At 40.3% G+C, this 27503-nt stretch overlaps 1 protein-coding gene across 2 annotated transcripts in view; it reads left to right on the forward strand.

Moving 5' to 3' along the window:
• NCOA2 (nuclear receptor coactivator 2) overlaps positions 1-27503 on the forward strand; it is a 251838-nt gene that overhangs the window by 32728 nt on the left and 191607 nt on the right. Inside the window, exon 3 of one of the 2 annotated variants that reach the window (XM_074944251.1) lies at positions 25589-25682. The exons of the other annotated variant lie outside the window; for it this stretch is intronic. The gene's annotated coding sequence lies outside the window, so the exon portion shown is untranslated. The remainder of the gene's footprint in view (positions 1-25588; positions 25683-27503) is intronic. 2 annotated transcript variants of the gene reach the window in all.

The following is a 27503-nucleotide window of genomic DNA, read 5'->3' on the forward strand; positions in this document are numbered from 1 at the left end:
AGGGGTGTTATGAGGCTTACTTCATTACAATTGTAAAACACCTTGGAAATCCTCGGATCAAAGCTACTCCAGGAGTGTGAAGAAGAATGACTTCATTATCCTTGGTAGATGAATTTTGTCTTGATAATTGATCTGTCCTTCATGCCAACGTATCCTTATCCCTGATGTGTCCCTTTTAGGTGAGAGGTGGGTCATTCTCAGTGTTGGCTGAGACCTGGGGTTGTTCTGAATAAAGACTTGATAGTTGTGCCAAATTATGTGACTATAAAACCACCAGACTTTCTTTCTCTTGGCTCAATGCGAGGTTTCAGGTCAGAAAAAATGAGCACTTAAATACTCTAATCTACTCAGGCTGTTCACATACACACACACTTTGGTTTTGCTAGCTGCTATTTCTAAAGCCGTAGATATAGTTTAGTAACTTAGTCAGTACTATGGCTATAGTTTCTTGGCTTGTATTTATACAGACACATTTAAATGAATGAGTAGACAAATAGCTAACTTATAGAATATCAAGTTTCCTCTTCAGAAACAATTTAGCAATTGCAAGCTCTGATATAGTGTGCATAGGAACAATAAGGTATATACTGAAGTACAAATGGAAAGTTCTACAATACAGTTCAGTATGGTTTTTATAGGCAGTGGTTAGACATAACGAGAGGAATGGCTCAGTCTAACACTGATTGGATAGTAGTGTGGACATATTTTAATAGAAGTTGTCTTATAGGCCTGCCTCCTCCTCTTCATGCTCTCATAATGTCCCTGTGACAACTACAGCAACTGCTTACATGGGGAAATAGTAATAGGAAAGTGTTTGATATATTTTTAATTTTCTTTTTAATGCAATTTTGCAAATAAGGAGAGTTAGCATCATGTGACCAATAGCTTTCCCCAGAACACCAGCAGATGATCCATGGATCACAGTTTGGGAACCCTTAGTTACAGTCATTTTCAGTGTCTTTTTTCCAGGATCTTATAGTTGTTAGTAGCCTGTAGAAACCGTCATCATTAGTTTGGCCTATGATTCCTCCAAAATATTTATATATATTTTTATTTGGTGGCATTTCTTGTGGTGCTTATCTCTGAAGTACATGAATGTCTGACAAATATTAATTAACCTCACATCAACCCTATGAGGTAGGGAAATATCCTTGCTTTTAAACGACTTGCACAAGGTTACATAGGAAAGTCTGTTCCAGAGATGGGACCAGAACCCACATTGTCTGACTCCTAGACCTGTCCTTTAACCAGAAGGCAATGGCTAATAGCAAATGGAGTAGAGATAAATATCTAATATGTAATACTACTTCTTCGAGTGCTGTCCCTGTGGGTGCTCCAATCTAGGTGACGGTGCGTCCTGGCACTGTTGATTGGAGATCTTTCGGTAGCAGTGCCTGGTCGGGACACACACACTCAGTTGGTATCTCCCATCTCATTGGAATCTTCCTGAGTGCGTGCGTCCCACACGCTCCTCAGTTCCTTCTCAACCATCCTCCGCTGAAGACAGGACTCGGGGCAGTGCTGCTTCTCTTCCCTGGTTTCTGTAGAAAACAGTAACAAAGAACATAGAAATAGTTATTAGTTACATCCCAGTTGTTTCCCTTCCTTTAGAATAGTTACATGTTTAGTTACTTAGTTTTAAAAATAAAACCAGAAACAAACAAAAAAAAACTTTTCGCCTCAGGCTTGTCTCCCGCTGAGACACTTTCCCCTGCCATTTCTAGTTCAATATGCCAGGGGCTTCAGGATTCAAGTGTGCTTCCTGTCAGGACTCCATGCCAGGACTGATGGGCACTCACGATGTGTGAAGTGCCTTGGCGAAACACACGTCCCTGCAAAATGCCTTCACTGTGCAAGACTCAAGACCAGGGCTCGTCATGACAGGGACCTGTGGCTTAAAATGTTACTAATGGAAAAATCTCTGCAGCTGCCTTCGAAGACAGGGAAAGTTAAACCCTCTCCCTCATGCTCCCCGGCCAGATCAGAGCCAATTGGGAGCATGGCTTCACCCTCTCTGTAGCAGAGGCAAGAAACCCAACAGTCTCCGAGGAGAGACTTTAACAAGAGTAAAGAGATCCTCACCCTCTGTATTGACAGCGCAGAAGGCAGGCGCCTCAGACTGACACAGCGCCTCACCGCGGCTCCCGCAGACCGCAGAGGCAGGAACCCAACCTCCTGTACTGGGAAGGCTTCCGCGGCACCAAGTGCTTCAGTGCTAAAAATAGCCGCGGTACCGACTGCGCGCTCTGCTCCAGTGCCGACAAGAACGTCGGCACCGACCCCCTCCGGGCTAAAAATAGTCACGGTGCGGACTGCACGCTCTGCTCCTGTGCCAGGAAGAACGTTGGCTCCGAGCCTGCCTCCTGCCCTGGCACCAGCAGTGGATCCCTTGCAGGGCTCCTCCACATGCCCCAGGGCACCAGTGAGGCTTTCAGTTGACAATGCGCTAGAGCACAGTCCAAGCTCAGCGCAGCCCAGGGAGCAGGAGCAACAGGTTCTCACTCAAGGTGACCTCTCAGTGCCACCTGAGCCTAACTCCTCGCTCCTGGACACACAGGGCTCATTTTTTGAACAGCTGCTCTCCCCACCTGAACTGGCTACCTTTTACTGATAGCGAACCTGATGTACAGCAGCAGGCGAAGTTCTCCCCACCTGCCTCTCCTCCTCCACTGGAACCTTTTCCGCCTCAGGTCATGGCTCAACCACCAGTCTCAGTTTCCCTACTTCACCCCTCCGTGGATGACACCTGGGTTCTCCTACCTTATACCTTGGCCACATCCTCCTACCACTCACCCTCAGACCTCTTCTACCGAACCATTACCTCCTTCTGTGCCTCGATCTCCAGCTCCGTCCACTTCAAGAGTGCCTGAACCCCCTCCTGAGAACATGAGCTACAGACCATATCCTGACTCACCGACCCCTGACTCTCCATCAGCTCCAGATGGAGTTCTCTTCCCTCCACCTCCATAGAACGTGGATGACTAAACAATTTCAAGAACTTTTCAAGAGGATGGCACTCGGTCAAGACATCAACCGCCCAAAGGCATTAGAACTCATTCCACTCGAGCTGTGTCGACATCCATTGCCTTCCTACATAATGTACCCATTTCTAACATCTGTAAAGCGGCTGCGTGGTCATCTGAACACATGTTTGCCAAGCACTATGCTATCACGCAAGATACCACGGCAGACACCACAGTAGGCCATACGGTACTCTCTACAGTACTCACTGCCGCATCTCCAAAGTCCCACCGACCATCGTGGGAACTGCTACACATTCACCTAGAGTGGAGCACCCACAGGGACAGCACTCGAAGAAGAAGGGGAAGTTCTTTGAGATGTGTGTCCCTGTCGGTGCTCCACTCCCTGCCCTCCTCCCCCCTACTTTGGAGTACTAGTATAATCGCTCCACGGTAGAGAAGGAATTGAGGAGGGTGCGGGACGCACGCACTCAGGAAGATTCCAACGAGACGGGAGATACCAACTGAGTGCGTGTGCCCCAATCAGGCACTGCTACCGAAGATCTCTGATCAATGGCGCCGGGACGCACTGTCACCTAGAGTGGAGCACCCACAGGGACACACATCTCGAAGAACTTTAGTTACTGCAAGGTGAGTAACTTCCCCATATATACAGTTTATTTTATTTAGTTTGAATCAGTTGAGCTTCATTTCTAGAGACATATTGTAATTCAAGGGTAGAATCTGGTTGTCAATTAATTGCTTCTGTAAGTGGGCTCAAATCCATTGAACTTTCAGTGCAGTTGTGTTTGTGCCAGGCAGGTATTTAGAAACATTACAAATGAACAGGACAAATTACTCTGTGGCAACAGCTAAAATAAATGCTTCATAAGGTATTCAAGAAAAATACACTTGGATTTTCTTCCTCTGCCCAGCCTGCTTCCATGATCTTTGCTTTCTGGTCAGGTCCTGCTAAAATAATCTAGTAAATGTCTAAGCTCTAGAAAGTAAGGCTGTCACATTGATGTTTAACTGACTTTGAAACAGTGCAGCTGTAAAGGGGAAATGAATTCTGTTCTCTGTCAAAGCCCGTAAAAGAGTGCTTATTTTAGCAGCTACTGAAGATGGAAGTGTTTTATTCCATGACTACATTGGTTGTCAAACTGGAAATATTTTCCTGTATTAATATTTGGAACTTTCCAAAATCATAATTTTCTGTTTTTTTTCAAAGCAGTATTCAGTTTCTGATCTCTGATCCAATATTCTGCTCTTTTGGGCTCCATGGAAATCTTGGAAATGTATTTTTTTTCTATTAACTACACGTGTATTTAGCTAATACCTTTCAAGCTACAGCGTGGGGCTGGAGGTCAACATTGCCAACCTGCCAGGAGATGGAGGACTAAGCCTAACATGCGTTAGGCAACCACCCTCATCTTTATTGTGACTATCAGACAAAGACTTCTGTACCCAATATGCAGTTCTCTACCTTGATGTAAAAAGACTGGCCAACCTGTGGACAATAACTCATGCTGACGTATATTGTATTCTGTCTAATTAATTTTAATGGGCATTTATCACAGAACCATTATAAAAATGTAGCCTTTCAACACGAGTGGTAGCTTGCTGAAATATCTCTGCCACTTCAGCAGTGTTCGTCCGAGTACCAGCACTGATGTATTTTTTCAGACATATCTGGGACTGAAACTTGGCAAAGTATAATGGGGTAAGATTAGAGACAAAGGTCATGCCAAATTAGCTCCAGTCACAGTACAAGCATTGTCTAATACAGGGTTTCTCAACCTGTGGGTTGGGATCCAAAATTGGGTCGCCAGAATGTTTCAGAGGGTCGCATGGCAGCTCCTCTGGCTCCTGTCCCCTGGGGCTGGCTGGGCTCGCCTCCCTGCTCCAGGCACTGCAACCGCTGAGGTCCCAGCACCATGCAGGTTTGGCCCAGTTGTCATGACGACGGGAGTCCGGGTAAGCTAAATTTGGGTGAGTGGCACTGCACCGCCATGAGCCAGGTTACAACTCCGCTTGCACACGTTTGGTCCAAAGCCGAGAGCCAAGCCCAGCCAGCCCTACAGTACAGGAGCTGCCACTGTGGGGTGACTGCTGGGCATGTCCCAGCTCCCTCGGAGATTAGGATCCAACCAAAACCACCACAGGGCAGGGCTGTAACCAGGGCAGGGTGAGCAGGGCAGCCACCCAGGGCGCAAAGCCACTGGGGCAACTCGTTGGGGTTGGTGATGCGCGGCAGGGCTTGGGGAGGGAGCGCCACCTCTACCCCCTGACTTACCTCAGCTGACCACCCAGGTGTCTGGGTTGGAGGGGCACAACCAAAAAATTGGGGGGGGGGGTGTGAGACAGTGCATGCCCCACCTCCCCATCGCCTCCAATAGGGGGTGCAAATATGCTTGCTTGCCCTAGGTGCTAAAATGTCTAGTTACCGTTCTGCCCCAGGGTCTCCACCCCCAGACTATTATTAGGTTGTGACAGGCCATAAACATTTACAAATGGATCATGAGCCCAAAAAGGTTGAGAACCACTGGAGAGCTGTGGGTCTGGACAGTTGAGTTCTATTCCCAGTTCTGCCTAAAATTTTCTGTTGGGCAATACTAATTCTTCTGTAGTGCTGTAGGTGATATAATGAACTTTACAGATAATTAAAAAGCAAAAATACCAGATCCCTGCTTCAAGGAGCTTACATTTTAAGGTTGCAGTCCTGCAAGAACTGCGTAGGTGCAGAAGTTTGCCCTCATATTTCTCCTTGCAGAATCAGGGCCCAAGTTAAATATAGTGGTACAAAGGATGACAAACAAAGGTTGTTCAGGAGGTGAATAGGGGAAAGAAGAGGTTGCAAGAGTGAGTGAGATGTTTTTATGTGCATCCTGTTTAGTTATTCATGTTTTTTGTTTATCTTAATATGTTAATATAGTTCTAGTTTGAGGGAACAAAGTTGTTAATCAAGAAGGCAGAGGTGATGGAGCATAGGGGTGATTAAGTCTCCTTTCTGTCACTTTTCCAGTGAAGTGGGGATGATAATACTTGCAGGAGCATTGTGAAGTTTAAGGAATTAATATTTGTGCTGTGCTTTTAGATCTGTTGATGGGTGCTGTATAACTGCACAGCATTAATACAACATTACATATTTTAAATTTTCATTCAGAGGGTCCCTAGTCAGGAATAATTTACCATTGGCGCCTTAGTATTTTATGTCCCTGTGTTTTGTATATTGCACAGACGAGCATCAAGATAGTCTGAACATTCAGATAATAAAGGGAACTAAAATTCTACTTAAGCGAAGTAATCACTTTGTCAGGTTGTATTTTTGTTTGTTAGTATGTGTCATATTCATTATTTCTTGGCAATGCTCTTTGACTTCCAAGGCTAAGGCAGTAGGGAAATAAACGTGTGGGTACATCCAAGGGTTTCGGTCTGAGGCCTATGCCTCTCGCCCATTTTTATCACAAAGATTATGCGATGCTGCGTTTGATCTGTTTCAGCCTCAAATAATTGATATGACCAAGCAACTTGTTGGTATTTAGTATTATGGAGAAAACATTTGAGATGGGGGAGATATTTCACTGAGCTACTGGTCATGTGGGAAGCTTCATTCTTATAATTTTTCTGATTTAAAAAAAAGCTCACTGAAAGGAATCGGATGGATATATATCCTTCATTGGGAGTTATTGTAGACATAAGCCCATCAGAAGATGATCAGATAATAGTTTAACTTCAATTCAGATGAGTGAAAACAGAGGTGTATCAAGCCTCTCATTTAAAAAAGTTACTTTATATTTACATGATATCACAAAAAAAAAACCTGTGAACACTAAATATGGTATGATAGACCAGTACCATTTACTTGAGCCCTTATTGGCCCGTTTTATACTCCAAAAGGGATTTCTTGGTAGCTGTGATACTGCAGACTGATGTACTCTGGGCTTCACAGCAGTGCAAAGAGGGGCTGGCCAGCATTGCTTCAGGAAAACCTAAAAATGAAATGCTTCATTGTTTTCAGTGCTGAATGCCCTCTTAGCCTGGGACTGTCCATCACATTTAGAAGTCAAGTTTAACCTAGTTTTGTTTTTTAATTCCGAAAAAAATCCAGGATTCAGATGGTCGAAGACTTTGCTTCAGTGTATTTTGAAAAATGAAACTTACAGCTTAATTTTTATTATTTTTTTAATAGCTAGTTCTTCTTCTAATAAACCCACTGTGCTGGTGTAAAACTTTTTTTTTTATAAGACTTCCTGAGGGAACTCACAATAAAGCTATCAAATCTGGTATGAAATAATCAAAAGTCCTCCATATCCTTCAGATCTCTGCTAGCACCCTTCTTTCCTTGGTTCTTCTGCTCCCTCCACTACCACATAATCAGCATGAATTAGGCCCGGAATCACAATAATTTTGCTGTTTTGACTCCCCAGAGCTGAGATCGGAGGGTTGTTTTGTAAAGAAACAAACGGACAGAAATCAACTTATCCTGTACCAAACACTCTTCTTTCACTCTCTTCAACATTAAAAATAAAACAGTAAAGTGTTCCTGCTACATGAATGAACCCAAGCACAAATTAGCTTCCTGACTACAGCAAAGGAAAATATAGTTGTATTTTTTAAGGAACACATATTTTAAAGTAATGAGTTTTTGTTGCAGTATGATTATATATTTAACAGGAAACCAGGTTGCAGTCTTTATGACTAACGCTTATTACTACTGCTCCTTTAGTTTCCAGGAGTTCATTACTATAATGTTGTGTAAAATCTTGGCGTATGTAGCAGATCTCACTCTGTTTTCTTTTTTGTTGATTGGTGCTCAATGCTCAGTAATTATTGAGTTGAAATTCATTAAATGCAAAAGCTTACATTAATGTAAAGTTAAAACTTTTATAACTTCATATACTTGCATTTTTTCTTCAAACTTCCCTGGTTCTTTGTCTCTAGAATGCCAAATCTGAGGCTTTTAAACTTTCTAGCTTTTGCCACAAGATACACAGGTACAAATTCCGGTTGGGATACATGTTTTACAGTAGGAAAAAAATAATTTCACATTTTCATAACTTAAAATTGGCATAATTGATTTTAGTCAAATGCCCCAAAATAATTCATCTTTGGGCTGAGACTAAGCATGGAATTTTTTAGGAGAATTTTTTCCCCAACTGGAAAATTCCCCCTAAAGACAGGAATAGAATGGAAGGCACTTCTTAACCTTAACTGTATTGTTTATTGGGAGATGCACTTCTAAATATAAAGAAAAATATATGAAGACCTATCATATCACGGTTGTTCAGAACTCCAACTAACTTGTTTTGAAAGGTTTATGTACAGAAATAATAATGTGGAACTTGATTCTGCAAAGAGCTCTACAATTGGGTGCAGAAGTCCCACTGCATAGATTTGCTTGCAGGGCTGGGGTCTTGGTGTTGGGCATTATTTTTTTACACAAGTCACCAACTTTACTAGTTTAGGAACAATGCACATTTTTTCCTGATAACTGGATGCAGTTTGAGATTTCTTTTAAAATGCTAGAGCTGTTGCTGTCAACATGCTCATTGCATCACATACTAACATGGTTTGATAGCTGACAAAGCAAACATGCAAAGACTGACATCTGGGCCAGACACCTTTAATTATTATATGCTTTGATAAGCTTAACTTTTTTCCATAAACGTGCATTATATTGACATCTTTCATGTTACTGGAAATAAAGGCCTGTCCACTTTTCTTTATACCCTGCTATATTTAGTAGATAAAAGCTAACCCACAAAATTCACTTGGAATTTAAATTACTAGGCAGAAACTAAAATCTTGCCTAAAAGGTGACTGCAAGGGAGTTCAGTAAAATCCCATGCACTTGAGAAGTGTTGAATGTACCCAGTAGTGAGGATAAAGGGGCATTTTGAGCACACAAACAGCTTATTTTCCTTCATGCCGAAGGGCAAGGCTGTCATTTAGCCCTATTATGGGTCCTCAGCTGCTTCTCCATATAATGCCTCACTAAGGAGCAAATAGAATTGTGAACTCTGTACTTTGCAGATAAGGGAAACATGTATTTTCTGTTAAAATGTATTTGTCATTTTAAACTTTGCAGTCTTTTAGTGATTCTGGAATGATTTTTTTTATTTTATTTTGTAGCGAGGTAGTAGAAGAAATATGCTACGCGTCTGACAGTGCAAACAAAAAAAAGATATGAACCCTGGTTCACTCTTCTGCCTCAGACCTTTTGTCGTTCTGGTGGCCTAAAGCATGTGAAACCAGCCCCCAGGGAATACCCAAGCAGAATGGGGTTCTCTTTAGCTGGCATAGTGCTGCTGAAACGGTTCTATACCAGCTCAGCTCCCCCCTTTGGTGTAGTGGGCATATCAGGAGCTGCAAAGGTGCCTTAAAGTCAGCTTTGCCTCCCCCTTTCACCGCTCCATTTCAGTGGCTAAACAGGGACAGTGGAACTGGGAGCCATGATCTCTGCCCTGACAAGTTTACCATCTCATTTATAGTTACGACTCAGTGATGGAGGCAAGGGTATGTACGTATGTGTAACAAAATGGTTGGCAGGAAAACCAGGAGATGAAGTAGTAAGATTATGTGGATACTCAGCAAAAGCTTGTGCACAACTTGATGGAGCAAAAATTGGTGGGTATTTTTTTAAGCAATAAATATCATTGTTGACTCATTTATGTATTTCCTTTTACTTAACACCCATCCTCCCACACACACACATGCATTTTTGCTCCAGCATGCTGTGTAGAAGACTGTGCTGCATATCCCCGTCCTGCTGTAACCCCGTCCTTCCTTCCCTTGTCCTCTCCCTTCAGAGTTCTCCTTTAAAGACCTTAAATCACTCTTTGAAAAGTCTGTAGTTTAATTTTTTCAGAAATACTTTTTTCCTCTTCTCATCTGTACATACTAGTTTGTAATGAACTTTGAAACTTACTTTATTTAATGTTTAAAGTGCCAAATGCAATGCTGTTATTTTCCAGCTGCTCCTTGCTCTCACTCAGACAATTTTATAAACATTCTGTAGGGTCTTGTTTCTGTAAACGTTCCAGAATTGGTAACAATGTATGTGTAAATTTTAAAAAGTCCAAATGCACTTGAACACATAATGCATGGAAAACCTTCCCAACCCCTTATCTACCAAGTACAGAGTTCTGGATTAATTTTAACCTAACAGAGCCATGTAGCTAAATTTAAGAATATTTGATACGAAAAAGCAAATTAAAAAAGAAACTTGAACTGAGAAAATCTATAGAAGTTTACTGCTTAAGATGCATGTTTGTTCTACTCAAATGACAACTGAATTTGGCAAAAAAATTGTTAGTTTATTGATTGAAAGAAAAATCTGAGGGGAAGGTTACAAAATATGCTGCATTATTTATTCAGTGAAATACATGGGTTAGTATGTGTACAATTTAAAGTATTAAAATACAACAAATTTTTCATGATTTGGTTTAAATCAATAAGAGCTAGGAAATTCAAAAATTAAGATATTACTCTTGTTTTTCATGCACATGTGTATTTTAAGGGTTGAGAATCAAATCTTGAACTCGTGGAAATCACAAGTAAACTCCCATTGACTTCAATGGGATCTGGATTTAGCTGTGAATTTCCTATTTTTATTTTATTTTAGACCAAATGCTGAGTATTATTTCAACATAACTGTGGGCCTAAGGTAAGTGTTTATACAACACTTGGAAATTTTCAGCATTTGATAGTAGTAGGAGCTCAGAATAAAAACAACCTAAAGGCCTGATCCTGTCCCTATTTAAGTAAATGAAAATTTTGCTATAGGCTTCAGTGGGATCAAGAACAGTAGACCTTTAATGCTGTACTTTATATTCAACAGAGTTCCACCATTACACAAATGTTTAGCTATCTCTCAAAACACAATAGTGAATGCTACTAAAATAGGTATTGTTCTGGCTGAGGAAAAGGTTAAGAGTGGAAAAAAGGAATCATTTACTAACATAACTGCTTTCCTATTCAACATAAATTCATTTCCCCCCTGCCAATATATTTTGTTACCATGTCCATTTTCTGTCTACCTACGTTATGTCACTTGATTTTAAATGCTCTTGTGAAGGTATTGCTCTATTACTTTCAATTCAATAAGTACTAAGTTACACCTCATCAGCCCTCCTGGTCACGCCTCACAACAGTCACAGCCCCGTTAGCAGAACAACTGATTTTTAGAGCACAATGCTCATTCTCATACGCAACATTAGTGATGTCAGGAGTTGACTGCAAGCCTATCAATGAATGATGAGTACAATCATTGAATTACTCCATGAGACAGCGATGGAGGATTTGATGGCTTTCAAATACTAATCTCATCCTTTTACATAGCTGTTGGCCATTTATGTTAGCCTGTCCCATTAAATATATTAGATATGAGAAATTTGCCACTAAAACAGCTGGTACAAAATAAATGTGTGTCTGGACAGGAAGAGGAACTGGTTTCAGAAGCCATGGGAAACTAATCAAATTGGCCTAAACTAGTTTTTTCTCCTTTCAAAAGGAAGTAAAATTACAAATGTTTACAGGTCATGGAGTAAGTACTTTTTTATGCATTCATGTCTTATCAAATATGTATTGTACTTTTGTTTTTAAACCAACTAAAAGCAGCATTGGAATGATGTAAAGATCAGTTAGGATTTTATCAGAGTTGTGTGTTTTGAGACTATTGCAAGTAACAAGAGAATTTCGGAAATATGGCATGGGACATGGTTTTTATTCTAGTGTCAGTCTTAGGGCCTAGTCTACATTTAAAATGTAAGTTGACATAGCTATGGTGCTCAGGATTGTGAAAAAACCCACCCCTCAGAGCACCATAACTATGTCAACCTAACCTCCACTGTAGACACAGCTAGGTTGACTGACGAATACGTCCATTGACTTAGCTACCATCACTTGGAGAGGCGATGTTCCTACAACAATGGAAAAGCTCCTTCTGTCACTGTAGGCCGTCTCTATGTTACGAGGTTATACCGCCATAACGATGGCGCTGTAGTTATGCTGCAATAGTCCCCATAGCATAGACATGGCCTTAATATTCAGCACTGATATCAGTAACTCTACTCATTGATCATGTAGTGTAATCAAAAGCATAATAAAATTTTGGGTAACCAAACACCCTGTCTAGTGATGATACTTCTCCTGCTCTGAATTCATTTTTATCATTATGAAATAAATTTACTATGTCCTCATATGCTTTGGTGAATATCAGTGCAGACTGATTGATTAATTACTTTGCCTCCTTAAGCTGCATAGTCTAAGATTTAGCTCCTATAAGGTTCATCTAAAGAATCAATGAAAATATTAATGCTGCAAGTACTTGCAACAAAATTCTGGTTACAGATTTTATCAGTTTCAATTTTGGTTGTAAATTTTGTTGGTTCTTTCACTTTCCTTGTATTTATAGATTCTGAGGAGCAAATTTTGAATGAAAACTGTACAAATTGATTAAAACATAATTTTAGCTGAAAATAAGTAATTGGAATTTCTTTTCTTTGTGCATCATTCTACAGCTCTACAAATGCTAAAAAAGACTCCATGCAAATGATTGTTTTCACACAAAACCATTTACTCTAAAAGTCAATTAATTTGACAAAATATTAAAATTTTATACCAAAATATTGAAATCTGGGATATGTCAGCTTTCTTAACAAAACATTTTGTTTGATACTTCCAATTTAATTTTTTCTGTATGTCTGATACACTTGGTTTAGAATTCAAGGAAAATTCTCAAGTTCTTAATTTATTATGGACTAGATTTTACTAAAGCAAAAAAAACCCTGGCTTTCACACTCTGGTGTCCCTTTTAAGTTGCAAAAATGGATTTTAAAGAGTTTCCACTCTGTTGTATGGTGTGGAAATACTGGTACTTACTAATAAACTGCTTTTCAGTGGTTAGAGTAGTTAGCACTGTAAAGTCAGATTCTAAATATACAGTATGCTGGAACAGGTTTTAGTACCTTCCTTTCCCCTGCATTTGCTTTGTTTTGATACATACACAAGGTAGTAGGCTTTTATGTAGCTTGCTTTGATTATTTGAATGGCTAGAAGCACCAACATATTAAACTAAAAGCAGTGTGGGCTTACACAGAATACTGACCATACAAACGTGTGAATTCTCTATCATGCACTCACTTTTTTTTCATGATATACTTAAGAGAAATCCTGGCTTCTGATCAATTGAAAACAGCCATGTGGTGAATCTTTAAGTTTGATCAATATTGGTCAGAGGTCAGTAATACTGAGCTCTAGGATGACATTAACCAATCTTAATGTATGTGCAAATTGATGGAGGCTGCTGTCTCTTGTAGGCAGTGCTCCAAAGAACTACATGGGGGTTGGGAGACTCTCTCTTCTCTTTAACGTGTGAGTTGGATTAAAGGTGCACCCTCAGTCAGTCAAACAATGATTATTACTGCAACATTGGGCTGTAATAGTCGCTCTGTCTCTTTATAGTACCATCACATCAGGTGTTGGACTAGTCAATCTTCTGTGAGTAGATAGAGTGCACAAGTCGCTTCCACTTTCCTGGCCTGCCCCACTCACTTTTCTGTATTCCTAAGATGAGAACCTTTATAAAGCGCAATTCTACGCACTGGGTTGCAGATTCCTCCTGCATTGCCTCTCTGCAACTTGCCTCATCCAGTAGGTTTGTTTTTTTAATTGTATTTTGGGATTAATAAGGCAATGGGCAGAATGTATAATTATTCTTAATTATAATTATGCATGTGATTTTTTTTTTCAAAATACCAGCTATGGTATTTTGAGCTAATTTAATTGGTATCAAGGTATGTACTTTTTAAAATTGATGAAACAGATGAATTTAGTGTAACAAAATATTTCTTATTTTAAAAAACATGAGCCTTCTTGCCAACCAGTCAAGACTCTTCATCCATATTGAGAGCTGGATGTAGCAAATCTCTCTTAACAGAATGATGAGAAATTCTGAATGCCAGCTTGGTGATTTCTTAATATAGATTTCAGAACCATTTCTTAATCTAGTTTTCCATAGCATAATCTGAGATTTGTGGGTCCTGAATCAGTGTGTGACAAGACAATCTCTTCTAGGTGGGATCTTTATATTAAACTCCTGCCTCCCAATACTGTGTACACCCATTTCAAATTAAGCACTGTAGTTAAGCATTTCAAGTTAGCACCTAACGAGAGAACTTGATAGTGCCCTCTAACTCCTTAAACTCTGTTTCATGAAGTCAGCTCTAAGGAGGACTTTATGCATGTTTTAGAATGTGGATTTGAGAAGGTAATACAAAACCAAGCTATGGTTAGTTCATCATTTTAATAAGAGCATAAACTGTGATTTTTCAACATCGTCCTCAACATTGGGGTGACTACTACTAGTAGTAAAGACTTAGGTGGACCCATTCACAATGCACCTTATCCCATACATTTTTAGTATGAAAAATTATGGAAATACTTGTCTGTCATGACTTCAATCCCTTGTTTGTTTTGGCTTGCTGATTTGTACAGTCTTTTAAAATAAAATTACCCTTTTATTCTCTTATAATAATGACTCCTTAATAAAGTGATAGAAGCAAGTTAGAGTAAAAAGAGGTTTCTAGAGAACACAGTTTCATGCTTTAATATTACTACTTTCTGCTGCCAACGCTAATTAAGAATAGAGGAGGTTGTGGTTTATTACATGTACTCTTAATGGGGTACTCACTCACTGCAGGTGGCACCTCCTTCTGGATGTTCTGGGGATTAGCTGTCTCTCCCCCCTGTTGTTCTTTCTCACTCCAGGAGCTGCAGCTTTCTTCCCTTGTGGGGTATAGAGTCTCAACTTGACTCACTGTCCAGGCAATGCCACTGTGTCAGTGGCTGGTAGGGGAACATGGGCCCTCCCACTACTCCAGGTTCTAGCCCAGGGACCCTACAACATGCAGCCAAGATCTGTTCAGTCTTCAACCTTGTTGCTCTGTTCCTGGGCTGCTTTCTACTCACCTCCTAAAGGCTTCCTTCTGTATCCCCCTCTCTTCTGTATACACCCTTCCCTCAGAGTCAGAGTCCTACTCTTTCCATGGATTCCTTCTTTCCTTCTCTAATGCACCAAGGGTGGCTGCAGAAATCCTCAGTGCAACCATTTCTGTTGCCAGTATCCTGGCTTTATACTAGCTCAGTCCACGCCCGCTCAGATGAACTTCATCCTGGATCAGGGGTTGCTTCTTCAGCCTAATCCCCTCATGTGTGGCCTATCACACTAACTGGACTTTTCTCAGCTTCCTTAACCATTTCAGGGCTGTTGTGCAGTGAACACCCCATCACTGTGCTGTACTTGACACATAACTTACATTTTCAAAGAGCTTTACAAACACTCTTATTGCAAAACGGAGAGTTACAATAGGCAAGTGCCACCCCAGTTTTACAGATGGGAAACAGGTGAGAGAGAGGTCCGTGTTTGAACCAGGATTAGAATTCAGAAATTGCTAGATTCTAGCTCAGTTTTCAGTCCCCCTATACTACGCAGCCTCTGCAGGCTTTTTGATCTTGCACGTATTTAGCAACTCCTGCCATTTCCCTGTGTGAATTCCAGACACCACCAATCATTTCATATAACTCTTCGGAAAAGTGCTTCTTTCGCTGTCTTGGTCTATGTTGTTATTTGGGAATCTTCTGAATGTTTTGAACCATTAATATGAATTTTGCACATGTGCTTATTTTGAGGCCCCATTTCCTAAGTCTTAACATATATGGCCTGGCAAACTTAAATGTTTCCATGGGGATTCAAAATAGCTTATAGATCACAATGACCATCATAAATACTACAGAACTTCAGTTCTACAAATAGACCTGAACAGAGTAAACGTTACTTTGCACATGATCTACTATTGGTTTCTGGATGTAACTATGTATTATTGTTATCCTATTAAAGGTGTAACCACGTAAAAATGTGCATTTTTGTATGTTCCTTTTTGAGTGAGGGTATTCATTTCTGATTTCTATTTTGATACGTATCTTGAAACAACTTCTCTGGTTTGTCATATTTATAAAATTGGTCAACTCTAAAGTAGAAATGGTGCCCCCAATCTGATGCCGCATGTCAGGAAGTAAAAAATATCCTCTGCTCTTACATTTCTTATCAGTTAGCTCTTACGTAATTCTGAACAAATGCCCTGATTTCTTCAGTTTCTGAATCATGTTTGAAACTTCAGTGGTTGGGGGAGGAGGGCAAGGCACACTGACTTTTACTTGCTTTGGGCATGGGATACCCTGAAAAAGGATGATGTTTATGCTCTGCTGTTAACAAAACTTGAAATATTACATCAGAGGACAAAAATGTAACTTTTGAGCGGCTAACTATGTTTAGGCAATGTGTGAGCTGCTGGAGCAGATACACTGGTAATGTCGGAGTACACTGAACAGGATTTCACACAGATTGTAACTTTGTACCTTGAAAATGTTTACTAACCCTGTAGAGATTATAATTGCAAATACTTTAACCAAAGAGATTTGAAAAAATTATTACAGGAAGAAAATATTTGTTAGGCCTGAAATAAACATTTTCTGATATTTTTGTATTTGTTAGTTAAAACAAAAATATTTCTTTTCATAGTGTATGGTTTGATTTCAGATCTGGACACAAGATTTTAAACTGGTATTAATATTTTGCTCTGTACTTGGTACAATAATTCATCAAGCGGCCACACAGGTTAATAGGTAACAGCAGCCCTTTATTTGTAGTACAACTTTATATGTGCTGAACAAGTTTGGGAGTGCCGTAAAATGTTTGAGCAGAAATAGTTACATCAAGAAAGGAAATACGTTATTTATATTATAATGTAAATGCTGGCTTTTCTCTATGCAAATACAACTTGGAACATACAAGATTGACAGTAACTCTGTCTGTCTGTCTGGGTAAAGCATGTCTTGGCTTATCATCAGGGTAACAGAATGAAAAATTAACTCTTTTAGGTAGTGGTAGGACTAGAAGCTCAACTCTGTGGTGAGAAGTTATTGTGAGGACACAGCAGCATCATATAAAGGTAGTACTTGCATTAACATCACTTATGCCCCTGTGAAGTTGGGTAGGTTTGTAGGAATGGGGTTTTTTGGTCCTGACAGAAGCCTCAGTGCATATCAGCAAGCTTACCACAGTTGGTTGAGGCACAGGCTCTATCCTTACTGGGGCCAGCAACCATCCCTCACGTAGAAGAGGGTATATCAGGCCTAGGGTATGTCTACACAGCCCACAGCAATGAGCCTCCACAGCATGGTTTAATAGATTTAGGCTAGCAGGGGCAAGCTGCAACTTCAAAGCACTGTCTGCACAGCTATTTTAGAGGGCTAGTGTGAGCTCCGTTAACCCAAGTACAGATCTGGTCGCCCCATCTCAAAAATGATATGTTGGAATTGGAAAAGATTCAGAAAAGGGCAACAAAAATGATTAGGGGTATGGAATGGCTGCCGTATGAGGAGAGAGTAATAAGACAACGAAGGGGGGATATGACTGAGGTCTATAAAATCATGACTGGCATGGAGAAAGTAAATAAGGAAGTGTTATTTACTTCCCCTCATAACACGAGAACTAGGGGTCACCAAATGAAATTAATAGGTAGGAAATAGGAAATTAATAGGTTTAAAACAAACAAAAGGAAGTATTTCTTCACACAACGCGCAGTGGAACTCCTTGCCAGAGGATGTTGTGAAAGCCAAGACTATAACAGGGTTCAAAAAAGAACTAGATACATTCATGGAGGATAGCCATTGATGGACCTATTAGCCAGGATGGGCAGGGATGGTGTCCCTAGCCTCTGTTTGCCAGAAGCTGGGAATGGGCAACAGGGGATGAATCACTTGATGATTACCTGTTCTGTTCATTCCTGCTGGGACACCTGGCATTTGCCACTGTCAGAAGGCGGGATACTGGGCTGGATGGATCTTGGGTCTGACCCAGTATGGCTGTTATTATGTTAAGTCTGTCGATGGGGGATGGAGGGTCGCTGCTGTGAGCTGTGTAAACATATTTATAATGCTCCAGCATCTGTAAAACAATGCAGTTCTTGCTGACAGGGGATTTTCTGATTCCTGGCTGTTTCTGAGTGTTTCACCTCGAGGAGAGCAGTTAGGTTTGGGTCTGTGTGGTGGTCGGGATTTTAGTTGACAATGTGTTTGGGGTTACATGTCCGAATTGGATTTACTGTCATCCGACAACCAGCCAGTTGGATTGGCCAGTGACCAGGCCTCTGGCTGTGCTGCCCAGCTTTGCTGGGTGGAATGTAAAAGTAGCCTTGCCAGGAGCAACAGGCCTCTTTCCTGGTGCCTGCTCCTTAGGTGTAAAGGGATCCAGTTTTGTTTCCTCCCTTTCCATGTATTGAGCAATATTGTACTTTTCTATAATTTATTGAATTCCTGCTGGTTATGATGGGCATGTTGTAAGAAAGTACTGTTGTCTCTCAGCAGTAAGGGCGCTTGGGCTGTAAAGGCCATCTGCTTTTGTGGTTAGGAAAAAATGTGTTGGGATTTCTACCCTAACTCTGTTCTCCATATGTTTCTCCTAGGAAATGGCTTTTTGCTAACTTTGGGCCTCAAGAGATACTGCATATTAAGATATTCGTGGAGCACCTTGGGTATTCATTTTTTATGCACAGGTGGTTAGTTCTTTTCAATAAAGTGTCTTTCAGAGGAGTCGCTATCTCTTTGGCATCATTGGCTCCTGTGACTTTTTAGAGCCCACACTCTGAGGGGGCTTAAATCTACTAGTTTCTGCAGAGAAGCACATGCCACATGCACATGGGGTTTGTGCCTGCATGAAGGACCAATGTGCCAGATTAAAGTGAAAAACTGTAGGTTGTCCTGTAGCATGATGGAGGCCAAGACAGCTTCAAAATTCCTGCAATGGTACAGGTTGCCCGTGCACTTGGGTTTGGGTCAAATTTAGTAAGAACTTCCTGTTTGGTTTGGCTTTTTAATAAGATCTGCAGCCAGACTGATCTCATAAAATGTGTCTCATTATTTTCTGATTTGAATTCAGTGGATAAGGATTATTTGAATGAGGAGAAACAAAAATGAACTATTGACTTGATTAAATTATATTAAGTCCTGGTACAGGACTACCATGAAGCACTTCCAAAATGTAAACTTAAATATTGTATACTAAACAAACTATAAAATTGCTTAGAGTGGAGTGCAAAATGGCTTTTACTTGGCTTAGAAAGCTAATTAGTGGGAGCCTTAGCTCTTGAAAAGTCCTAAAAGTTTACATTAGTTTTTAAGAGCTGAAAAAAGTTACATTAATGATTAATATGAGCAAGCGAAATCATTCAGATTTTGAAAGCTATCAGGCACATAGTTCCAAGGTCACTAATTTGCCAAAATACTGTGGACATGTTTGAAAAAACTATGTTAAATAATTATTTATGTAAGTTTGATAGTGACACCATAGAAACCTCATAGGAATTACGTATTGCCACAGTATAGCTGAGATTTTACACACACAAGTACGGAAATTAAAATTTGATTCAGATACCAGTTTTAAAAATCTGCTTTCTTGCACATACATAATATTTTTGTTACTTTATAATATAACTTTATTTTAATTTGTATGTGCAATTTAGAAGAGTTCTCTTGTTCAGTTCTCCAGTTAATAATTTTGAATTTTCTGACTTTGCGTATGTAAACCCTTCACCATTACTTTGTATTAATGTAGTTCTACATTTAATTTTCTGGTATCACACACTGTAATAAATGAAATAATTTGTATTTACTCAATCATGGAATCACTAAAGTAATGCGAGTTTAACAAATAACTAGTATACCTAGATGGACTCTTCACATCTCTATTTCAGGACAGGACTTAAGCACATGTTAAAGTCCTATTGACTTTAATGTGCTTTAAGCATGTGCTTTAAATGCTTTTCTGAATAAGAATGTTTTCTGAATTGGGACTGTAAATTGTTATGGAACTCCGGTTTAGTGAGCTAGTGCAGAATGCTGTTTTCACTTATAACATCATTTATCTTTGAATCAATCTTCATGAACTTAGCAAAGCCTGCTTTCCTAACTGATGGCTGAGGGCATGGCATGTTTGATCTTAAAAAAATTAAACAGTGTACAATTATCAGATTGCACACAGTAATTGAAAAATATCTTAATACTGTAAAATATCTTCCCATGCACACACTATGACAACTTACCTATGCTACAGTCACATACCCTAACATCAAATCCCTTTAAGGTGTCTCACGTTGGGAACCCAATCGTGGACTAGCTTTTCCTGTCAAAGAGCTGAGTGATTCCTTTTCATACATGATTTTTATCATAATCAGTGTTACAAACTATTGAGTATTACACACAAACTATGTTAAAAGAATATTATTTAGGTTGCAAAATGAAGCACTCAAAAATGGGGAAATGTCAGACCTACACTAGGCTGTGCAACCTTAATTCTCCAAGTTTGTGCATCCTGTGCATAGGGATCCTGTGGAAATAATGGTATGATACCCTGTAGTTAAAGACTATGTATCATAATGCATATGCACAAGAGAGTTGATTAAAACTGCAAAGACAAGTGTTATAACGGGCATATCCCAACTTTTGAGTGCGTGAATTTGCAACCTAATCATGCTATTTTAGTATTTTTGCAGTGTAATTTCCTAGGTTGTTATTTAAATGAAAAAATGTATTTTATTTCATTGAATGATGAACGATAATGACATAAATTAAAAAAATAAATTAAATAAAAAAACATTATGTGCAACTGTAACAACCCCCCTCACCCACAATCATGAATCAGCAGTAGGGTTTGAACCTTGAGCCTTCAGCATTGCAGCACAAACTGTTATCACTTGAGCAACAAGACTAACAATATTATCTGGCAACAAAAGACTGCTAATTTCCCTGAGGGGGGGGCAGAGGGGAATAGGTTGCAGTTCCGGGGGTGATCAGGAGGAAGCCTTGCTCTCTCTCTCTCTACCTGCCCCAGCCTTGTGGGGAGCTCCTCCTCCCTGTATAAGCCCCAGATGGGGGATTGACCGCTGGTGCCATAGAATCATAGAATATCAGGGTTGGAAGGGACTTCAGGAGGTCATCTAGTCCAACCCCCTGCTCAAAGCAGGACCAATCCCCAACTAAATAATCCCAGCCAGGGCTTTGTCAAGCCTGACCTTAAAAATATCTAAGGAAGGAGATTCCACCACCTCCCTAGGTAACGCATTCCAGTGTTTCACCACCCTCCTGGGGAAAAAGTTTTTCCTAATATCCAACCTAAACCTCCCCTACTGCAACTTGAGACCATTACTCCTTGTTCTGTCATCAGCTACCACTGAGAACAATCTAGATCCATCCTCTTTGGAACCCCCTTTCAGGTAGTTGAAAGCAGGAATCAAATCCCCCCTCATTCTTCTCTTCCGCAGACTAAACAATCCCAGTTCCCTCAGCCTCTCCTCATAAGTCATGTGTTCCAGTCCCCTAATCATTTTTGTTGCCCTCTGCTGGACTCTTTCCACTTTTTCCACATCCTTCTTGTAGTGTGGGGTCCAAAACTGGACACACTACTCCAGATGAGGCCCCACCAACGTCGAATAGAGGGGAACGATCACATCCCTCCATCTGCTGGCAATGCCCCTACGTATACATCCCAAAATGCCATTGGCCTTCTTGGCAACAAGGGTACACTGTTGACTCATATCCAGCTTCTCGTCCACTGTAACCCCTAGGTCCTTTTCTGCAGAACTGCTGCCTAGCCATTCGGTCCCTAGTCTGTAGCGGTGCATGGGATTCTTCCGTCCTAAGTGCAGGGCTCTGCACTTGTCCTTGTTGAACCTCATCAGATTTCTTTTGGCCCAATCCTCTAATTTGTCTAGGTCCCTCTGTATCCTATCCCTACTCTCCAGTGTATCTACCGCTCCTCCCAGTTTAGTGTCATCTGCAAACTTGCTGAGGGTGCAATTCACACCATCCTCCAGATCATTTATGAAGATATTGAACAAAACCGTCCCGAGGACCGACCCTTGGGGCACTCCACTTGATACCGGCTGCCAACTAGACATGGAGCCATTGATCGCTACACGTTGAGCCCGACAATCTAGCCAACTTTCTATCTACCTTATAGTCCATTCATCCAACCCATACTTCTTTAACTTGCTGGCAAGAATACTGTGGGAGACCGTGTCAAAAGCTTTGCTAAAGTCAAGGAACAACACGTCTACTGCTTTCCCCTCATCCACAGAGCCAGTTATCTCCTCATAGAAGGCAATTAGAGTAGTCAGGCATGACTTGCCCTTGGTGAATCCATGCTGACTGTTCCTGGTCACTTTCCTCTGCTCTGAGTGCTTCAGAATTGATTCCTTGAGGACCTGCTCCATGATTTTTCCAGGGACTGAGGTGAGACTGACTGGTCTGTAGTTCCCAGGATCCTCCTCCTTCCCTTTTTTAAAGATGGGCACTACATTAGCCTTTTTCCAGTCGTCTGGGACTTCCCATGTGCTGAGTCTGGGAGGAGTAGTGGTTTTGGGGAGCCCAGCCTGTGTCTGTCTCTACCACCCTGCCACATGCACACCTGGGAGTCCTGAAAGTGGGGGCAGAGAAAGGATCTGTGGAATAGAGTCCTTTCTCCCACCCCCTGCTACAGCTCAGCTACTCTGGCAGCTCCCTGATGTTCCACTGGAGCAGCTTGTGGGGGTGCAAGCCATGCCTCTGAATGTTCAGTGGTGGTTTTGGCATGTTGCCAGTATTTTCCTGAGGAATGCAAGTGAGAGAAGGGAAATGGCCATTTTTAATAGTTTATATCTCAGCCAAAATCTGAATGGAATTTCATGGGACTAAGAAAAAGCACTTCTGTAGCCCATGGGGGATTCCCTGTGCGAAATACCAAAGGCATACCAAATGCCAAAGGTCTACTGCAAATAATGGAGACATGAAAGCTTCTCAAAGATGAAGTTGCAAGAATACTTTATAATGGAAAGTGTTAGGCAACCTAAATACAGGGGTTGCTACCAGCTTCCGCTATGGTATACTTGAACTGCTAATATGAAAAATTCCATTGAACTCAATAGGACTTTTTGTTCTGTCATTTTCAATGTTGCTGTTCAAGTCACATGGTATTCTTTCAGTTGTAGGAAGGCTACTGTGAACTGGTAACTTTTCTATTTGCCCAGTATTTACATCTTAATGGTGTCATTCACACTGGGCCAACCTCACAACTGTCATAACGACTGCGCTGAAGTTATTAAGAATTGCACTCACTTAAACCAGAGCTGGGAATTTTGCTCCAATGTATTCAGGGATTAGACTTCAGGAGATTACATACCACAGGGCCTATAATTCCTAGGCACACTATATTTGCATCTAATCTGTGTCTAATTGGGTTGTACCTGTATTATGTACCCAGTAGTAACTGGTCTGGTGCAAAAAACCATTATGGAATATAATGGAAGATGATACTGTTTTTCAAATGCATAAAACACTGCTACCTGTCTACATTTTATTCCTGCAATTTTTGTTGTTGTTGATTAACAGTGAGCTCACTACTGGAAGGTGCCATTAACTTCCCTTGCAGGTGAATATTTAATCTATAAACTGCTTAGGGCAAGAATTGTCGCTTTGTCTTTGTACAGCACAGCACCCAGCACAGTGGGGTCCTAATTCTGAGTGGAGCCTTTGAGAGCCATGTAATATAAATATTTACTGCCAGTAATGAAAGATCACTCTGCACCTTGCAGGATCATGCCCATTATAACAAAAATAGACCTCTTGGCTAAAACTGAAGAATGCAAATAAAATCTGGTTGATAATTCTACTATGAAAATTATTTTTATTTTCAGTGTGTCTTGATTAAATCACAGTATATATCTGGGACTCTCTTAGCTTCAGCTAGCGGAATGCCTTTATTGACTAATCGTACCTCAGTTGTTGGAGCCTCTTTTTATAGACTTTAGAATGAGTGACTTAATGCAATGCAGTTTGCTTGGGAGAGGAGTGCAGATGAAGATTGCAGACCTCTGTGTCATTTCCCCCAAAATGTTAAATTGTTCTGTGTTTCTCAGAATAATAGTGCAGATAGTATGTCCTTGAAATAGGTTTTTTTTGTGTTTGTTTTTTCTTTCAGTTTGTGTGCAGACAGATTAGATACTGCATAGGAAAAAATGTCTTTAGTCTGAAGTACTTAGGTGAAAGATTTTCTGAAAGCAATGTATGGCTGAAGGTGATTGTTACTTATTATGGGATCATTTGTTTGGGTTCCAGTATCCCCTTCCACTGTGCAGTGAGGAGCAAAAATGCAGAAATGAGGTGGATGGAGCTACGTAGCTGTGCTGGAGCCTGTAGCATCTTCTACTGTGCAGCTGCGTCTGTTCCCTTTGCTAGACTATCGCCAGATCCCAATGTCAAAAAGAGAGCTACTTTATGTAGTATATTTCCTCCATCCAGTAGGGGCGACATAATGCACAATGGGGAGGATAAATTATTCCTGATTGGATCAGCATCATCTATCTTATGTGCTCTATGACCTCCAGAGGGTTGCAGCATTTCAGCCAGCCCAGTTACCTTGTCAGAGGTGAGCTTTGCTTGGAAGGAGTGTGGAGGGGGAGCTTTGCTCCAAGATGCTGCTGAGTGTGGATCTGTGATCGGGGTTTGGGTCAGGGTTTTTCCTGAATCCTCCAGTTTACAGCTTGAGGCCACTGCAAGAATGATGCAGTTCCTCAACAGCTATGTGATTTTTTTCATTCTTGTTTCCCTTCTGTGCGTTTTTACGTGGGAGAGGAGAACATGAGCTTCACTCACATATATTAATGCAGTGCCCTTCATGCAAATTGTTCTGGCTGTGTGCCCTGTGAAAAAGGGAACGTAGGAACAAGTGTAAAGTAAAAAAAAAAAAAAAAAATTCAGGGTTTGGTTTAAGCAGTATTACTAATTTAGCAGATCTATCTTGAAATGACAAAGGATTTTGCAAATGAGATGCATAACCAAAGAATTTGCATACAGAGATCTGGCTCATATCTGAAGTGTCGATGGAAGATTGACTGTGGCTATGAGGAATGTAAGGAGCTAAAAGCCATGATATTACCAAGAGTTATAAGGCTCTGAAGTGTCTAGGTATGGAAAAGAATTTTAGTGCATTATTTGTTTCTTGGAAATCAACAGTTATGCAGAGCGGATAGGGAAAAAAAAGATAACCTAGAAAAGTCATAACCTTAACCCAAAAACATCGGTTGATATTGCCGTAGCAGCACAATATTAGCAAAATTTTCAAGTCTGTATGCTTAATAAAGAACCAGTGCTAGAGGAACATGGCAAGGAAAGCTTGCTCTTAGATACTATCCTAGCTGCAAAATCCTGTAAAACTGTGCATTACGTGTTATGTGAACCAAATGAAAGCAGAAGTAAGCAGAGAATTACAATAATCTGGCTAAACTGAATAGGGTTCATTTTATTTTGAGTGAAGTTCAGTGCAAGTTGCATATATGTAAGGCTTTGTGCTCTTAATAGATCTGCTGTCTCATCTGAAACTTATGGATAATAGCTTAGAAGCTGACTAACTTGCCATACCAGTCTTACAGTGTTTCTTGTTTTGCTCAAAGTAGATGAAAGGTTAATTTAAGTATGGTTACAGTAGTACTGCATTCCTGATGATGTTGGTAGCTTAATGACAATCTTTGTTGTAGAAATCAGGAAATGTGGGTTGAGCCTCTGGGATCTGTATGGCTGATGCGTGAAAATGTTACGTCCTGAATGACAAGATACTGCTGGAACAGCTTGGTATGTAACACAGCTGATTATATGTCTATGCTTTTGATTTTTCTTTCTTTCTTTTGGTAAAACAAGATAGACATTTAAAGTTTTCTGCACTTAAAAGTTTCTTTCTGTAGTAACATTTCTCCACACTTTGGTTAGGGTGTTCCACGACGCACTCATGTACCAACACTGACGGATTGCAGATTTATTCCAAATGTATTCGACACACCGACTCTCGATGGTTAAACAGGCTGACATTTAACTGGAATGAATTTGATCATACTGATTAAAAACTGCTCTTGTGGTGTATACATTTATATATTGGTTTGAAATTCTCAGTTTGTATAAAAAGAAATGGTTCATAAATGTTAACATAGAATATTTGTCATAAAGTGAACTTAATGTATGCAAAGCGTCTAATATTGTTTATTATGGAAGCAAGAGGAGGCTATGAAACTTTTTCTTGCTTCATTTTTCTAAATTTTTTCAGTGAAATACTGAGGTGTAGGTAGGGTGGAGTTGGCACTGGGAGCTAGAGGATTTATATATTGAGGTTTATTTAATTGAAATACTGAGAGCCCTTGCATTTATTAGAAATGTAACTTTGATTACATTTTAATTTTGTTCAGTGAAAGGCAAGATTATCTACTGAAGTTGTGCTGGTGTCTATTCTCTATTTATCAAATTATTTCATAAATCTAAAGTTCATTGACAGCCCTGCAGGGCACTTGCTGGTGTCATTGGATCTTCAGATTTTCATTCTCTCCTTTATTTTCAAATTCTTTATACTGGCCCTGCCTCTAACCAGTTTGCATTCTTTCTGTTCTGTTGGACTGTAGTTAAACGCTGGGTGTAAAACTGGCCTCTGCTCTGAGATCTTTGCAGTATTTAGGCACAGTGGAGATGAGATAGGAACAGAAAGTTAACTTTAACTTGGAATTCCCTTTTTTTTTTTCAGCTTCTCTATATGAATTAAGTTATTTTAACTTGGTTATTTTCTGCATTTCAAATCATGCTTACTCACTTCTGCTGAAATGTAAAATATGTTAAGCATTCTGGACCACTTGAGAAACATATTTCACTGAATTTTCATTTGTAAAGCATTACAGATCAGTCCCTTACCCACCTCCACAAAGGATCATTTAGTATTCAATTCTCTTATGCTAGGGAGAAAATAAAGGTTTTTAATAAGATTACTAGGACTATTCGCATGGTAGGAGCTGTACCTTAACCCAATTCTCCAAAATCTACTTCTTTGTGCATGATGTGCTATAGAAGCTGATTTGTATGTGTATGTGCTAAATTGTGTCCTGTGGTAAGAGGAGTCTATATAGAGATGTCAAAAATGCTAGGTGGTGTCTAAGGCTTTTGAGTGTCTGAATATCCCTGCCATTGAGGTGTACATGGAATCTACTCATTGGGTCATTTGGTATACCTTTGTTCTTGCCCCCACAGGAAAACTCCCCTGCTTAGGTGGATAAACTGCTCATTAGTGAAGCCTTATATTTTTGGTTTTCATGAAGGTTTACGTTCAGGACGTTTAAAGTGAGAGAGAATCTGCTGAGAGAGTAGTGGCAGCTCATTGTACTGTTTATCCTCCATGTCCTTCCTGCAGATAAAGTGACTGACACGGAATGGAAACATTCTCTTGCAAAGCATTGATAACAGACCAGAGCTGCGTTTTTGTTGTCCGCTTTTAGAATACATGACAAAAATTAGTTCGGTCTGAAGGTTTACAGAGCGTTATTGTTGTGTGACTTGAGGAAGATGGTCTTCTCCAAATGTATATGAAAGAATCCAGTAAGTAAGGAGTGAGTTGTTAATTCACAAAGAATGTGGAGCCTC

This window comes from Natator depressus, chromosome 2 (assembly GCF_965152275.1).
Source record: "Natator depressus isolate rNatDep1 chromosome 2, rNatDep2.hap1, whole genome shotgun sequence".
NCBI lineage: Eukaryota > Metazoa > Chordata > Testudines > Cheloniidae > Natator > Natator depressus.